Raw genomic sequence first — 14679 nt, forward strand, 5'->3', positions numbered from 1 at the left:
AACTGAACATTAAATGTATACTGATTAAACAGGTGCCAGATGAAAACCAATTATAAAAGAAAAAATAGTACTAAAAGCAGTATTTTATAATAATTATCTAATACATCAGGAAAATTAAAATCAACTATAGACATGTGTGCCCATGATAACAGAAAATTAAAACAAAAAACAATACCAGGGCTGGATAGACAGCTCAGCAGTTATACACACTGAATGTTTTTCCAGAGGACAAGAGTTTGATTTTCAGCACACAAATGATGACTCACAACCATCTGAAATTCCAGTTCCAGGGGATTTGACATCCTCTTCTGGCCTCCTTAGCACTAGGCATACACATAGTGGACAAACATAAATACAACAAAACACTTATACAATAAAATAAAAATTCACAAATCATACTTGTTCAAAAATTTAAAATGCTTATGCTCCAAAGAAGTATACTGAAGACAAACAAAACAGTTATTCAGAGGGGGAAAAATGCTTTCAAGTTATCCATTTTTTAAAAATCTGGAATACATGTATAGTTTAGAATATATCAAGAATGCCTTTAAATCAATAGTAAAAAGATAAACGACCCAATTAAATGTGTCAAAGGACTCAGATAGATGTTTCCCCAAGGAACACACACAAATAGCTGTCATACACAGGAAAAGCAAATTTTCAAAGAAGAAATGTGTCAATATGAGCAATATGTACAGCATTGCATGTGGTATCATCAACGAATAAGAAACTTGTAGAGAATTAATTCCCTACATTCTCTGTTAGAGAAGGAAAGTGTCTTTGGTGTTGTCCCACGTACACACGCAGCATCTGGGATTTCTTAGTACTGACTGACAATGGGTAAATAATCTTATTGACAGGTGACCTTACTTCTGATATAAATGATGTTGCTTTTAATGGTCATTGGAGTCAGATCACAAGAACTACTTGATAAACTTCTGATATACATTTGAAAATTTTGCATTCCATATATTGGTGATTATTATTGGAGTTATGTCAATGATGTAAAAACTCTTAAAAATTAAAGTAACTTTAGTTAAGGAACAAAATATGAAAAGATATGTATAGACATTATGAGGTGTGGCATGTTGGCATGCAGGTATTTACTTGAGCCTCCTCTTTTCATCATATGTGATGTTTAGTAAATAATTTATGGACAGGTAAATATATGGAGTTCTGCCTTACTATCTTGAGTTCCTATCATTGTATTTAAGTTTTAGGGACTTTGTGGTCATTGAGTCAATTATTATTATTGTGTATTTATATTTTGGGTGTTTAACTGTACTTTATGCTTTCTTTCCCTTTCATCAATTTTAACTATTTTGGAGAAATTTGAGGTTCAGGACAGTTTTATATTATTTATTGTCTTCCCCCTTCATGTCTCCTTTTCCACAGCCACAGAAGCTCCACTAAGAATTGCAGAAAGCTCCTTTCTTATTATATATTTTTAAATTTAAATTAGAAACAAGCTTCTTTTACATGTCAATCTCAGTTCCCTCTCCCTATCTCCTCCCCTGCCCCCCCCCCCAACCCCTTGTACCAACCTCTTTCTGCTCCCCAGGGAGGGTGAGGCCTTCCACAGGGGTTCTTCAAAGTCTGTCATATCATTTGGGATAGGGCCTAGACCCTCCCCAGTGTGTCTAGGCCGAAAAACTATCCCTTTATGTGGAAAGGGCATTCAAATTCCATTTGTGTACTAGGGATAAATACTGATCCATTATCAGTGGCCTCATAAATTGTCCAGACCTCCAAACTGACCTCCTCATTTAGGGGGTCTGGAAGAGTCCTATGCTGGTTTCCCAGCTACCAGTCTGGGGTCCATGAGCAACCCCTTGTTCAGGTCAGCTGTTTCTGTGGGTTTCTCCAGCGTGGTCTTGATTCCTTTGCTCAACATTCCTCACTCTCTGCAAAGGATTCCAGAGTTCAGCTTAGTGTTTTGTTGTGGGCGTCTGCTTCTGCTTCCATCAGGTACAGCATGAAAGTTCTAGGATGACACATAAGGTAGTAATCAATCTCATTATCAGAGAAGGACATTTAAGGTATCCTCTCAGATATTGCTTAGATTGTTAGTTGGGGTCAACCTTGTAGATCTCTAGTGCCAGAAATCTCTTTAAACCTATAATGGATCCCTCTATCATGGTATCTCTTTTCTTGCTCTCCTCTACTCTTCCCCTGACTAGATCTTCCTGTTCCCTCATGTCCTCCTCTCCCTCCCCTTCTCCCCTTCTCTTTCTTCTAACTCTCTCTCCTCTTCCCCCATGCTCCCAATTAGCTTAGGAGATCTTGTCCCTTTCTCCTTCTCCAGAGATCCATGTATGTCCATCTTAGGGTTCTCCTTGTTTCCTAGCTTCTTTGGCATTGTGGATTGTAGGCTGCTACTTCTTTGCTCTAGACCTAAAATCCATATATGAGTGAATACATACCCTGTTTGTCTTTTTGTGACTGGGTTACCTCACTCAGGATGGTTTCTTCAAGTTCCATGCATTTACCTGCTAGTATGAAGATTCCATTGATGGTTTTATGCTGATTAGTACTCCATTGTGTAAATGTACCACATTTTATCCATCCATTCTTCAGTTGAGGGGCATCTAGGTTGCTTCTAGGTTCTGGCTATTATAAATAATGCTGCTATGAACATGATTGAACAGATGTCCTTGTTGTATGAATGTACATATTTTGGGTATATGTGTAAGAGAGGAATTGCTGCATCTTGTGGTAGATTGATTCTCATTTTCCTGAGGAACTGTCTTACTGATGTCCAAAGCGGCTGTATGAGTTAGCATTCCCACCAGCAGTGGAGGAGTGATCCCTTTTCTCCACATCCTCTCCAGCATAAAATGTCATTGGTGTTTTTGATTTTAGCCATTGTGACAGGAATAAGATTGTATCAGAGAGTTGTTTTGATTTGCATTTCCCTGATGGTTAAGGATGCTGAGCACTTTCTTATGTGTCTTTCAGCCATTTTAGATTTCTCTATTGAGAATTATTCTCTATTGAGTTCTGTACCCCACTTTTTTAATTGCATTAGTTGGTGTTTTGGAGACTAGCTTTTTGATTTCTTTGTATATTTTGGAAATCATCCCTCTGTCAGAAGAGGGGTTGGTGAGTATCTTCTCCCATTCTGTGCGCTACCATTTTGTCTTGTTCATTGTGTCCTTTGCATTACAAAAGCTTCTCAGTTTCAGGAGGTCCCATTTATTAATTGTAGACCTCAATGTCTATGCTACTGATGTTATGTTCAGGAAGTGGTCTCCTGTACCAATTTGTTCCAGGGTACCACCTAACTTCTCTTCTAAGAGGATCAGCTTGGCTAGATTTTTGTTGAGGTCTTTCATCCATTTGGACTTAGGTTTTGTGCATGGTGATAAATATATATCTATCTGCAGTCTTATACATGCTAGCATCCAGTTATGCCAGCATCATTTGTTGAAGATGCTTTCTTTTTTCCATTGTATAATTTTAGCTTTTTTTGTCAAAAATCAGGTGTTAGTAGGAGTGTGGGTTAATATCATGGTTTTCAATTCTATTCCATTGGCCTACCTGTCTATTTCTGTGTCAATACCAAGCTGTTTTCAGGACTATAGTTCTATAATAGAGCTTGAAGTCAGGGATGGTGATGCCACCGGAAGTTCCTTTATTGTACAGGGTTGTTTTGGCTATCCTGGGTCTTTTGTTTTTCCAATAAAGTTGAGAATTGTTCTTTTAAGGTCTGTGAAGAATTGTGCTGGGATTTTGATGGGGATTGTGTTGAATCTGTAGATTGCTTTTGACAAAGTTGCCATTTTTACTACGTCGATCCTTCCTATCCAAGAATATAGGAGATCCTTCCATTTTCTGCTATCTTCTTTAATTTCTTTCTTTAAAGACTCAAAGTTCTTGCTATACAGGTGTTTCACTTGTTTGGTTAGCATTACCCCAAGGTAATTTATGTTGTTTTTTGGCAATTGTAAAGGCTCATGTTTCTCTGATTTCTTTCTTAGCAGGTTTATCCTTATAAAGTAGGGCTACTGATTTTTTTGAATTACTCTTGTATCCTACCACTTAGCTGAGTGTCTTTATTAGCTGTAGGATTTCCCTGGTAGAGTTTTTCATGTCACTTATGTAGACTATCATATCATCTGCAAATAGTGAAAATTTGACTTCTTCCTTTCCAATGTATATCCACTTGATCTCCTTTTGTTGTCTTATTGCTCTAGCTAGAACTTCACATACAATATTGAAGAGGTATGGAGAGAGTGGACATCCTTGATTTGTTCCTTATTTTAGTGGAATCACATTGAGTTTCTGTCCATTTATTTCGATGTTGGCTATTGACATGCTGTATATTGTTTTATCATGTTTAGGTGTGCTCCTGTTATCCCTGATCTCTCCAAGACCTTTATCATGAAGGGGTGCTAGGTTTTGTTAAAGGCTTTTTCAGCATCTACTGAGATAATTATGTGGTTTTTCTTTCTCAGTCTGTTTATATGGTGGATTTACTTTGATGGATTTTCCTATGTTGAAACATCCCTGCCATGAAGCCAACTTGATCATGGTGGATGATGTGTTCTTGGATTGGATTTGCCAGTATTTTATTGAATATTTTTGCATCAATGTTCATGAGGGATATTGGTCTGTAGTTCTCTTTCTTAGTTGTGTCTTTGTGGGGCTTGGGTATCAAGGTAATTGCAGTCTCATAAAAAGAGTTTGACAATGACCCTTCTGATTCTATTGTGTGGAATACTTTGAGGAGAATTGGTATTAGCTGTTCTTTGAATTTCTGGTAGAATTCTGCACTGAAGCCATCTGGCCCTGGGCTTTTTTTGGTTGGAAGACTTTTGATGACTACTTCTATTTTATTAGGAGTTACAGGTATATTTAAATTGCTTATCTGTTCTTGATTTAATTTTGGTAAGTGTTATCTATCCTGAAAATTGTCCATTTCCTTTAGATTTTTGAATTTTGATGAATACAGGTTTTCAAAGTATGCCCTGATTATTATCTGGATTTCCTCATTGTCTGTTGTTATGTCCCCCTTTTCATTACTGATTTTATTAATTTGCATGTTCACTCTCTGCTGTTTGGTAAGTTTGGATGAAGGTATGTCTATCTTTTGATTTTCTTGAAGAACCAAGTCTTCGTTACATTGATTCTTTGTGTTGTTTTTCTGGTTTCTACTTTATTAATTTCAGACCTCAATTTGATTATTTCCTGGTGTGTACTCCTTCTGGGTGTGTTGGCTTCTTTGTGTTTTAGAGCTTTCAGTGGTGCTGTTAATTCTCTAGTGTGACTATTCTCCAGTTTCTGCATGTGGGCACTTAGTGCTATGAACTTTCCTGCTAACATTACTTTCAAAGTGTCCCATAAGTTTGGGTATGTTGTATCCTCATTCTCATTGAATTATAGGAAAATCTTTCATTTCTTTTCTTTATTTTTCTTCAAACCAGGAGTGGTGCAATTCATCATTTTTCAATTTCCATGAGTTTGTAGGATTTCTGCAATTTGTGTTGTTGTTGAATTCTAACTTTAAAGCATGTTTGTCTAATAATAAGGTTTATTTTAATTTTTTGTACCTGTTGAGGTTTCCTATGTTGCCAAGCATATGGTGATTTTAGAGAAGATTGCACGTGGTGCTGAGAAGAAGGCATATTTTTTGTGTGTGTTTGGATAGAATGTTCTATAGATGTCTGTTAACCCAATTGTGTCATCACTTCTACTTGTTCCTTTGTTTCTTTGTCAAGTTTCTGTCTGATGGTCCTGTCTTGTGGTGTGAGTGGGATGTTGAAATCTCCCACTATAAGTGTGTGAGGTCTTATGTGTGATTTGAGGTTTAATAATGTTTCTTTTATGAACATGTATGCCTTTGTATTTGGGGCATAGGTGTTCAGAATTGAGACTTCATCTTGAGGGATTTCTCCTGTGATGAGTACGAAGTGACCTCCTTCATCTCTTTTGATTGATTTTAGTTCAAAGTCTAATTTTTTAAATATTAGGATTGCTACCCCCACTTGTTTCTTGGATTCATTTGATTGGAATATCTTTTCCCAACCCTTTACTCTGAGGTACCATGTGTCTTTGAAGTTGAGTTGTGTTTATTGTATGCAGCAGAATGATGGATTTTGTCTTCTTATCCATTCTGCTAGCCTGTGTCTTTTTTATAGGTGAGTTAAGACCATTAATATTGAAAGATATTAATGACCATTGATTTGTTCATTCTTGCTTGTTTTGGATTTTGTGGTGGTGCTGGAATTGTGTATGGATTTCCACCCCATATTTCTTTTGGCTGTCGGTAAAGTGGGATTATGTATTGCCTATGTTTTTCTGGTTTTAGTTAACTTGCTTGGGTTGGAGTTTTCCTTTCAGATCTTTCAGTGGGGCTGGATTAGTGGATATGTATTGTTTAAATCTGGTTTTATCATGGGATATCTTGTTTTCTCCATCTATATTGATTGGAAACTTTGCTGGTTATAGTAGTCTGGGCTGGCGTCTGTGGTCTCTTAGTGTTTCTAGAATATCTATCTAGGTCCTTCTGGCCTTCAGAGTTTCCATGGTAAAGGCAAGTGTAATTCTGATACGTTTGCCTTTATATATTTATGATCTTTTTCCTTAGCTGCTCTTAATACTTTTTCTTTATTCTTTATGTTTACAGTTTTGATTATTATGTAGTGAGGAACTTTTTTGTGGTCCACTCCATTTTGTGTTCTGTAGGCTTCTTGTACTTTTATTAGCATGACTTTCTTTAGGTTGGGAAATATTTCTTCTTTGATTTTGTTGAATATGTTTTCTGCGCCTTTGAGTTGGGTTTCTTCACCTTCTTCTATACTGATTATTCTTAGGTTTGGTCTTTTCACAGTGTCCCATATTTCCTTGACATTTTGTGTTAGGGATTTTTTTGGACTTAAGATTATCTTTGTTTGATGAGACTATTTCTCCTATTGTGTCTTCAACACCTGAGATTCTCTCTTCTATCTCTTGTATTCTGTTGGTTATGCTTGCATCTGTAGTTCCTGATTGTTTACCGAGATCTTCTATTTCCAGCATTCCCTCAGATTGTGTTTTCTTTATTGTCTCTATTTCAGTTTTTAGGTCTTGAACTGTTTCCTTAGAGATTTGTTGATTTCTTGTAGTTTTTGTTTCTTTTTCCTCCATTTCTTTAAGGTTTTTTCTCATATCCTCTTTGAGTACCTCTATCATTTTCATGAAGTTGTTTTTAAGGTCATTCTCTTCTGCTTCATCTGTGTTGTGATGTTCTGGTCTTACTGGTGTAGTGTCACTAGATTCTGGTGGTGTCATATTGGTTTTTCTGTTGTTGGATGTGTTTTATATTGTCTTCTTCCCATCCCTTCTTCTGTTGGGTGTAGCAGTGGTCTCTTCGTCTTCTGGTGGCCACAGGACCAAGGTTCCATTTGATGGGTGCAAATATGTTCAATCCTCTGATGTCTCTCCTCCTCCCGTGGATGGAGGCAGGACTGGTACCAGGGCCTTGGCAGTCTCTGAGTGGGCTGGATCCCACCGGGATGGGATCCGCAGTGAACCGTCCTAGGCCTCAGGTGTCTCTGAGCAGCTTCTTACTATATTTTGTATTCCCCGACATACTGTATTATGAACTTAGCTCACTGTAGCCTTAGTCAGCAAATGCTCATGAACTGCTCGAATGTGAAAGCTGGAGCCTCAGCCTTACCACTTTTCTACTTATCATCCATCTCTCTTCATTCCTGCTTCCTAGACACAGGACTTCCAGTTCTCTCCCATCCGCTCAGGGTTCCTACATTTTCGACTTCTTCTCAGTATTTCTCTTTTCTTCTTCTGTTGCTTTATACTAGGGCTCTGTGTTCAGACTTATTTTCTGTCTTCTTATTTCTTTCATGATCATCTCAATTCCGTCTGTTTTTCAGTTGTTATATATAAAACCTTGGAATCATCCTTGTCCCCTCTTTCTTTTCATGTTCACTTTCTGAGCGATAAATAGCCAGAGTTTATCCATTTCTAGCCCCCCATTTCTAAGACCATGAAGCAGTTATGTTATATTTATATTACTTCAGTAGCCTGCTAAATTACATCTTTAATTCTACCCTTTTCTCAATAGAGGTTTTTTTTTTTCATGATGATGGTTTATTCATTTTGCCTATAGTTGTAGCATGAAATGTACACAAACCTGAGAACCTGTGGAAGTTGAAACATCCTTTCTTTACTCCTCTGTCCCCATGAAATCCCTACTGGGTGCCATAAAATTAGCCACCAATGATAAATACTCTACTCCCCAACTGTAGAGGATATTCAAATTGTATTGCCACCTAGTCCACTCCTCTTTCAGCTGCCCATCACAGTTATTTAAGCATTCTTAAAGAAGCCCCCATATTAGTAACTTTGGGGAAATTCAGAGTTTGAAGCTCGCCAGACTGTCTGCTAACTTCGTGGTGCCTCTGTCATGTCTGCTGATGGACAGTGTTTTTTTGCAATCTCACATACACTTACACCTGTCAGTTTGCTTCTCAGTCTCTGGGATTTCTTCTTCCTCTTCTCCATTTCAGGCTCTCCACCTCTTTCTTTTCTCATCCTGTTATTTTTCCTCTGTGATCTTTTTGAGCTTTATGCATGGTAGAAAATCATTTTACAACTGAGGCCTTTAGATTTTTAAATAATTGAATTTTTAATTTTTTGAGACTTTCACACTTGAGTATTTGCATTCTTTTTCATCCCCTCTTTTCTCTCTTAATCCTCCTGTGTCTCCCTGCACTCCATCTCAAATCAATGACTTCCTCTTTAATTATCAGGTACACACACACACACACACACACACCTACCTACCTCCTACTGAACTCATTTAGTGTTGTTCAAAACTGGTAGCACAAAATAAATAGGCTCTCACTAGATTGTCTAGGTTTAAGTCACATTTTCTTTATAGGCAGACAGGTCTCAGACTTGTTATTTAACTGCTTCTGCCTCCCAAGTAGCTGAGTTTACAGACACATTCCACCAGGCCTGTGCATTCCAGGGATTTCTGGATCTGCAATAAAAGGGTATTGTCACACTTTACAGACATCTCACACAAGTATGGCTTTGGAGGGCTTCCTGCACATCTTCTCTGGAAGTCTATTGGACTATTGAGGTAGAAGACCCATATCTTATTGTACTTAGTATATAACAAGCACAGAATATATTCCGTAATGGAATCAGGGGACTGAATTGTTAGGTAATTATTATGAGAGGTGATATCAATTTATTTGCTTCTCATTTTAAAATATAATTTAAAAATTAAAATATAATTACATAACTTTCTTCCTTCTTAACTCTCCCATATGTCCCAAGGACATATGTTCAACTATGTTCATAGCAGCATTTGTAATAACCAGAACCTGGAAGCAACCTAGATGCCCCTCAACTGAACAATGGATAGAGAAAATATGGTACATCTACACAATGGAGAACTACTCAGCAGAAAAAAGCAATGAAATCTTGAAATTCACAGGCAAATGGATGGAACTAGAAGAAACCATCCTGAGTGAGGTAACCCAGTCACAAAAAGACAAACATGGTATGTACTCACTCATATATGAATTTTAGACAGAGAGCAAAGGATTACCAGCCTACAATCCTCTTCACCAAAGAAACTAGGAAACAAGAAGGACTCTAAGAGAAAAATGCATGGACCCCGGAGAATGGGAAGGGGCAGGATCTCTTGAGCTAATTGGGAGCATGAGGGTAGGGGAGAGGAAGCTGGCAGAATGAGAGGAGGAGAAGAGGAGGGGAGAGGAGAAAATGTAGGAGCAGAAAGGTTGAGACTGGGGAAAAATAGAGGAGAGCAGGATGAGAGATACTGTAACAGAGGGAGCCATTATAAGTCTGAGGAGAGATCTGGAAATAGGGAGATTTCCAGAGATCTACAAGGATGACACAAACTGACAGTCTAGGCAATGGTGGAGAGACTACCCTAAAGGCCCTTCCCCTATAATGAGACTGATGACTACTTTGTATGCCATAGAGTCATCATCCAGTGACTGATGGAAGCAGAGGCAGTCACCCACAACTAAACACTGAACTGAACTCTGGAACCCAGTTGCAGAGAGGGAGGAGTGAAAAGCAAAGGGGTCGGGACCAGGCTGGTGAATCCTACAGAAACAGCTGGCCTTAACAAGGGGGAGCATATGGACCCCAGACAGCTGTCTGGGAGGCCAGAATGGGACTGATCCAGACCCTGAATGTGATGTCAATGAGGAGGCCTCAGCACTCTATGGAGCTCCTGGTAGTGATTCAGTATTTTTCCCTGGTGTTTGAAGGGATTTTGAGAGCCCATGCCACATGAAGGGATGCTCTCTGGGCCTGGACACATGGGGGAGGGCCTAGGCCCGGCCCAGAATAATGTTGTGGAATTGGGGGAGCCCCTGTGGAGGGCCCTATCCTCCATGGAGAGTGGAGGGGGAAAAGGGTAGGGGCCTGGTGGGGGACTATGGGGGGAGGGGAGGGAAAGGGAGAAGGGAGAAGACATGTGAAACAAGCTTGTTCCTAATTTGAACTAATAAAAAAATAAAATAAAAATTAAAATATCATTATATAACTTTCTTCCTTCTTAACCCTCCCATATGCCTCTACTCCATCTCAAATTCATGAACTCTTTTTCTTTAATTATTATTGTTACATATATATGTATATATATGCATAAGTATATAAATACAACACACTTAGTCTGTTTAGTGTTGCTAATATGTGTGTGATCTCAGGGCTGGCAGGCAGTGCTATTTTAGGTGTAGAATTGGTAGCACAAGATAAATCTGTAGGTGGATATACACTTTCCATGGTTCTGTGCAAGGCAGGTTGCATGACTTTGATGATTTTGTAGACCTTGTCAATAATATAATCTTAAAATCTTTTCAAGACTTTGTTTTTATTTCTATAATTATTTCCAATATTTCCCTGGTCACATTTCCAGTGTCACTAGAGTTAACACCAATGTGGCAATGACATGAGACAATGCTAATTTCAGTACATTTCTCTTGTTTTTTCTTCTTTTACCTCAAATTTCCAGGTACTGCTAATCTCTTTTCTATTTCCATAATTTGATACAATTTTAGATAAATTGAATACTATAATTATACTGAACATTTTTCTTTTTCTTTTTTTTGCCCACTATACTTATTTTGAGATTCATCCAATGATTGCATACATCGATTGTCCATTTTTATTGCTGTGTACTCTTCCATTATCTGAATACACTGATGCTTGTTTTCGTGATGATGTGCATCCCATTGTCTGGACAAGTTTCTAGTGATGCATGTTATCCAGGATGCTGGTTCCTTTATATCTCAAATCACATTTTGATCATTTAGTACATTTGGCCAAATATAGAAATAATGGATGTTGGGGGATATTTGATCATGTTGTGAATCTTGACTTTGCACTTGGGTTTATTAAACAAAATTAACCTTAGGTCAGGAAGGTGCATTAGTTGATGGAAATGTAATCATAGGGAATCAGAGGTTATCTGGAAGAAGACACAGGAAGTAGTAGGGTGGGTTTTGGAGTGGTGCAGCCTTTTCTGGTTTTGCACAGGTCTTCTGTGAACACCAGCAAGGAGAAAGGTTTGGCTTGTTGCTAATCAGCCTCTCTGAGCTCACAGGTTTTCACCCCAGCCTTTGAATCTGGAGTCTTATTTATAAACAGAAAAATAGAGATTTAGTTAAAGCTACCTTTAGTGGCAGGGACAGGGCTGGTGTCTGTGGCAGCACAGTTCCTGCCAGGCTGGGGCCTCAGTGACCAGGCTGCTGCTAAAGAAGCAGGCTGGTAGCTGTGGATTTGTACTTGCTGACTGAAATAGCAGTAGATTAAGGCACAACCTGTGCTGAAGTTAAAGCAACAAAGGGACAAAATGGAAGCCTCAAGTGAATAGATTTTTAATTTCTATTAAATTGAAGGGGCAGCAGAACTGGCAGGCTTTTGAAATTATGAGAAGGTAGAGAGATTTGATAAAATATATAGGGTATATAAAGGATATAGGTATATATAGAGAAATAGAGGAAAATATTCTTGGGAACTTTTTATCATTTCAAGCAATGTGGAAGCAAGAGTGGGGCTGGTTGGTGGTGGCATGCATCTTTAATCCCAGCATTGACATTAAGAATGCAGAAATCATTGGGGTTGAAGATGTAGCTCTGTGTTAGAATTCTTGCTAGCTACCACTACAGCCCCAATGTCTTCTGCATTCTTGATGTCAGTGTCTAGGAAACAGAGTCAAGTGAGCACAGGGGTGAGAGTTCCTCTTCAAGGTATTTGCAGACTAAAACTGAAGAGGTTCATGGTCTCTTCTGATTCTCTGGGCTTGAAACACGTTGTGCTATCTTGACATCTGGCTGAGGTATGAGTCTTTTCTTTTGATAACCCTGCATGGTCTCCAAATTGACCTTTGGCTGCTGACTTCTTTACTCTTCTTGGTTCCAGACTGTCTGCTTGGCCTGACCCTCCACTTAATTCTTGACCTTTCTGTGACTCTTAGGAGCCATGACCCGAACTCTAGTCAGAAAACAGAAGCCTTAAGAGCAAACAAATTCTCAAGGGGAGAATGTATATTAATTAAGTACTCATGCCAGGCTCAAACTTTGTGAAGTACTCAGGAAGAGATGAAGGAGAGAATAAAATGGGGATGAATATACAGATAAAATAGGAAAGGAAACAGTTTTCTGAAGGAGACATTAATCAGCTGACTGAATGTGCACAAGTGACAAAGAGAGCAGTCTAGTCAGATTGCTTTCCTCCCTCCTTTCCTTTATTCCTCCCTTCCATGCTTTCTTTTTCCATTTCCTAGGTAATTGAGATACATGTTTTCGTATGCTTCTAAATGCCACTTAACAAATGAACACATACTCCTGTTTGTGTAAAAGTAAGAATCTCCAAGTGGTGATTTGGCTTGATCCTTACAGGAGGTAAGAAGGAGTGGGATATGGAGGGTTTGGTGATGGAGGGGATTATAGAAGGGGGAGGATTTAGGATTTTATGCCGTTTTCTTTGTCTTTTTTTCTCTCCTAAAACAATTCCCAAGGGCATTAGTGGTAGGATATTGTTTGGACAGAGAAGGTATCTTCTCTGGGAAAGACAAGTATTTTCGTGCTTGCTGTGAAGAAAAATAATGCATCTTTATTCACTTATTTTAGTCTCTGATGTATTGCTCTTAAAGGCAAGCAGCATTTGGAGATTTGCTATGTTTCACTTCATTCATAGAACAGCTAGTTCAGATAGCTGTACAGCACAGTGGGCTCACACAGTTCTTTGATCAAATATGAGCATAAGGAACTGGAGCTGTGTAATACCTGATGCTGTGCTGGGAACTGAACTCAGGCACCTGCACTCATATGTACATTACTGCCGACCTCCTTATACACATAATTAATAATAATAAAAAGAGAAACATGGAGCTTTCAGTTAGATGTGATCAAGCATATCACAAGGGTAAAGGCAGTTTTGCATCTCTGCAGAAGCCAGTGCTTAAAAAGTTATTTCATAAGGAAATGCATGTATAGAACACAAACCTTAATTATAGTATATATAAAGTCTACATGTGATTTATTACTCCCATTTTACAAAAATGATATTCCTTAACAAGGAAAGGAGATAATTTAGTGAAATCCAAAAATAGCTGGCCTTGTCTGTCTTAGTGTGTGTAATCTAAAATCATTTTCACCAAATAAATGTAAGACTTAGTTTTATGTTGTTCTATATTGAGTTCTTTCTCTCTCTGTCTATCTCTCTCTCTCAAGATATGGGCTGGCAGAGAGCATACTAGTTTGGGGTACCCTGCTTGATGCATGCTACATTCAAAGTAAGCAGGTGGCCCTAGTGAAATGTAAAAGCTTGCTAAACAAAGGCTTTTATTTTCCCATTGGTGCCTGCAGGGGAATTATGAAACGAAAGAAACTCTGACCTCCAAACAGTGCAGAATTTTGAAGCGAAGCATTTTTATTGATTTTAAAAGGTATGTAAATTAATTATAATTTACAAACCAAAGCTTGTGAAAATGATAGGTATTTTTAATAATAGCAGGTGAAAGAGTTGTGTTGTACTCTATAAGAAATTATAGATAAAGCTAAATCCATTTTATCCCAGATGAAAGATTTTATAAGGAATCAAATAAGTATGCAATCTAAGATAATTATATATTGTATATTACCTATTATTTCACATAGGATATTATTGAGTAGATCAAGTTGAAAAAATCATTAAGGAATTATATCCATGCCAAGTTCTCAGGTGTTTTGTGCCACAGATTACAGCTTTAAATTATTATTAAATAGGAAAGATCATCTACCCCAAGCTAAATAAAATGTTCATTTAAGTAGACAATGGAAATAAACTGTACACTCCTTGAATTTCTGAAATTAATATTTACTTGGAGGTAAAAATGTCTACATTTGTTTTCTTATTTTCATAGGTTATTCCCCAAGCAGAAGCCATGTTAATCCCACATTCACATAGATAGAAGGTCAAAGTTGGTCAGTGAGCCAAGAAATACCATATCAGAGTTTCTTTCCCCTTCAATTGAAAAAGGTATAAATTGTGGAATTAGTGTATTGATTGAAAGCTACAACTTCAAGCAATCAGTTTTTCTGGCTTGACAAGATTATTTTATCCTACTTTTCTTTTATTATTATGTGTAGTATTTGAGTCATCCTTCAGGCAGATGAAGTGACAGCTTGATTTAACTCAATAAAATCC

The sequence above is a fragment of the Cricetulus griseus genome, chromosome 6 (assembly GCF_003668045.3).
Source record: "Cricetulus griseus strain 17A/GY chromosome 6, alternate assembly CriGri-PICRH-1.0, whole genome shotgun sequence".
Classification (NCBI taxonomy): domain Eukaryota; kingdom Metazoa; phylum Chordata; class Mammalia; order Rodentia; family Cricetidae; genus Cricetulus; species Cricetulus griseus.